This window comes from Labeo rohita, chromosome 3 (assembly GCF_022985175.1).
Source record: "Labeo rohita strain BAU-BD-2019 chromosome 3, IGBB_LRoh.1.0, whole genome shotgun sequence".
NCBI lineage: Eukaryota > Metazoa > Chordata > Actinopteri > Cypriniformes > Cyprinidae > Labeo > Labeo rohita.
In genome coordinates, this window is record NC_066871.1 from 48,541,207 (window position 1) to 48,544,911 (window position 3,705).

Sequence of the window (3,705 nt, forward strand, 5' to 3'; positions counted from 1 at the left end):
ACAGTTTGTAAAAAGTGTCTACAAATAAACAAACTACAAGTGACACATATGCATTAAAGACAATCAAACATAATATGAAACTCATAAGAAAACACAATGATATCATTTATATCATGAAGCAAAATGGCATAAGAAAAAAAAATCTTTTTGTCACTGTTCTTTGGAGAGGAACTCCATCTTTGAGTTGATCTGAATCTCACAGTTGAATCAGCTGGTTTTGAAAATGAAGATAAAAATATATTCACTGTGAATTCATGTTTACGGGGCCTTACTGTGATATTTTTTTGTATGACTGTGTAGAGAAGATGAATGATTGAAACGCTTTCCACATGCCAGTGCAGTGATACGGTTTCTCTCCAGTGTGGATCCTCTCATGGGTTTTCAGATTTGATGAATGACTGAATCTCTTGTCACACTGTGAACACTTATAAGGTTTCTCTTTGTGTGGATCCTCTCATGTGTTTTCAGGTCTCCTGACCTATGGAATCTCTTGTTGCAGAGTGAACATGTGTAAGTTTTCTCTCCAGTGTGGATGTACATGTGTTCTTTAAGCTGTGCTGATTGTGTGAAGCTCTTCCCGCACTGATCACAAGTGAACAGTTTCTCTCCATTATGAACTCTTATGTGAACATCAAGACTATATTTGCATTTCAAACTCTTTCCACATAGATTACATGTGAACAGTTTCTCTCCTGTATGGACTTTCAAGTGTGTCATAAGGTGTCCTTTTCGTGCAAAATTCTTCCCGCAATGATCACACGTGTACGGTTTCTCTCCAGTGTGGACTAACTCATGTTTCTTCAGGTCTCCTGACTGAGTGAATCGTTTATCACAGTGTGAACACTTATAAGGTTTTTCTCCAGTGTGGATGTTGATGTGTACCTTAAGGTTTGCTAAGTGTGCAAAACTCTTTCCACACTGATTACATATAAACAGTTTCTCTCCTGTATGAACTCTCATATGTGTCATAAGGTTTCCTTTATGTGTGAAACTCTTCCCGCACTGATCACAAGTGAACAAATTCTCCCCAGTATGAATTCTCATGTGAACATCAAGATTATATTTGGTTGTCAAACTCTTTCCACAGTGAGTGCAGGTGAAATATTTCTTGGCTCTTCTTTTCTTTAAATCTTTCTGTTTGGTTTGGGAGCAAGTCAAAGGTTTTTCTCCAGTTTTGACATGATTTTTCTCCTCAGCTTCATTTAATTCTTTGTTCTCCTCACTTTCATCAATAAACTCTAAAATACAAGCAAAAACAGTTCATTTGTCAGTAACTTAGTAAAAAAACTATAACATAAATGTGAAAGTAAATAAAAGCGAACCCTGTTGTAACAGTGTAAAGACAATTTCTATACAAAATTTTGCAGCTTTTGATTGTTTTATATATATTTATATATATATATATATTATATGAAAATTATCCACGTGAGACACGCCAACATGTAAACGCCCAAAAACTCAGATACTGTTTTTGGAAGAAGACACTCTGTTTCTGTTTTCTGCAGCAACTCTGAGCACTTTTCATATTCTTTATCCTGGCTGAATCATTTTTCTTTCATTCCATACAAATAATCAGCCTATTATGTTATAGTCTAAAGTTAAATATATTAATTTTATTAAGGTGAGCCTGAGAGTCTTATGTTTATTTGACCTTGATTTCACATTTTTTTGTTTGTATGAAAGCTAAAAACAAATAAAAGATGACTTAGTTTATTTATGCCACATTTCTTCAGTGATTTCCCAAGGTTTATATGTATTATAATAATATTGTTATTATTATTATTATTATTATTATTATTATTATTATTATTATATTGTTTTGTTGGAGAATGTTTCACAGACTTGGCAAGTTCAATTTCCAGAAGTTGTAGGTACAGACATCTGTTGTGGGCATTCTTGGCAGTTTTCTGAGGCTTTTTAAAATATTGTTTATATTGTATCGACTGGAATTAAGAAATAAGAAATACTGTGATTTAAATTTTGGCCATATGGTCCAGCCCTATTTTAAATAGTCTTAGACTTAGTCTAGTCCAGAAGCAGGTGTAACTTCAGATTAATGTTGTGTTTCCAGTCTTTATATATCAAAATGGTCTGTAGAAAGCCTGTAAAAATAGATTTGTATTGATAACAGATTTAGACCAATTTAGATTTTTTATTCAATCAATCAAAAATGGTCCTTTTATGGTCCTTTTGGATCATTGTTTTGAAGATACAACCACAGCCCATTATAAGGCTTTCTGACCCTAAGACTCAACCATATTCTGCAGTTATTTAGCTGTGATCTCTGGCCACTCAAATCTTCCTCAAGTTGCATTTAGACAACATAGACACATACAATATACTGTAGGCATAACAGTCATTAAAGTTGAATAAAGAATAAACATCAACCTCCTGGTTCCTCATGTTTTATGCTCCAAGTTTCTGGTTCCTCGTGTTTTATTGTCCAGGTTTCTGGTTCCTCCTGTTTTATTCTGCAGGGTTCTGGTTCACTTGTGTACTCCTCACTCTCTTCTTTAACTATCACCATCTTCACAGGAGCAGATCTCACTTCAGCTAATACTCCTCCAGACATTATTTATTCCTGCTTGCTTCAAAACGACTATGAGGATGAGAATATTACAGGTATTTACTGACCTGATTCATAAACTGTATTTTTCTTTTTGCAGAAAGGACATCTCTAAGACTTCGTATTAAGTCAGCATCAGGATAAAACAACACAGACCGCGGTGAAACTAAACTTTTTCCTCTGAGATTTAATGGTGTTTGTCAAACAAACGTATGTGTTTTAGCGCCACCGGCTGGACTGGAGTGTGAAGCGTCGAGAGGAGGAAAATAATACAGGGAAAATTACTTAGTGCGTCTAGGTTCGCAGTTTTTTTTCCTTAAAAAAAAAAAAACGATCTGCACAAATGCATGAAAAGAATGTATATTTATAGACTCCCATGATATTTGTTTAGCACTAACATGCTAGCAAAATTGTGAGGGTTAGATTAGAAAACAACAAGCAAATTATTAGTCAGATAATTCATTGAAAATCAACGTTACAGCATGTAAATATGTAAATTATGAAAAATGAAAACACGTAGCAATGATAAGATGTAGAATTAATAATAATAATAATAATAATAATAATAATAATAAAATTTAAATCCAAAGTATTGAACAGGTTTAGCATGAAAAACAACATCATTGGGTTATGTGTCTATCTAAATAACTGGGACTTAAGACATAACCGCTTGTGTTTACAAGGATATTTTGAAATATGATATTTTTGTGTGCTTTTGTCCTTTGTAATTCAAAAAGACACACTCACATAGCAATTGTTTTCTGCCCCAGATCCAGTCCACACTTTTCCTTCGGCCCACATACAACACCAACACGTTGCAACCACAGAATGACCCTGAGTGTCCCTAATCTGAATTAAAGAGAGTAACCCGTTATTGATCTAGGAAGGATTGATCTAGTTTAATAATAGCGGGGCAGATTGTAACGCAGTCTTATAACGTTCCCCATCAGCGCGACCCCAGCTAACACAGTTACGTCGTGACAACGTTACTGGACCGGACCATATTCGTCGCAGCGACGTACCAAATAACGTTCCAGCGACGTAACTTTGTGATTCCCATATTCGTCGTGGCGACGTTATTTCGTACGTCGCTGGAACGTGGTGAGTACGTCTCAAGGACCAAACTGGCACGTTGTGAG

The 3,705-nt window shown here is 35.1% G+C and overlaps 1 pseudogene; it reads right to left on the minus strand.

The window, feature by feature from the left end:
• Positions 1 to 268: 268 nt before the first annotated feature.
• On the minus strand, positions 269 to 2,710 carry LOC127162778 (gastrula zinc finger protein XlCGF8.2DB-like; annotated as a pseudogene).
• Positions 2,711 to 3,705: the final 995 nt, after the last annotated feature.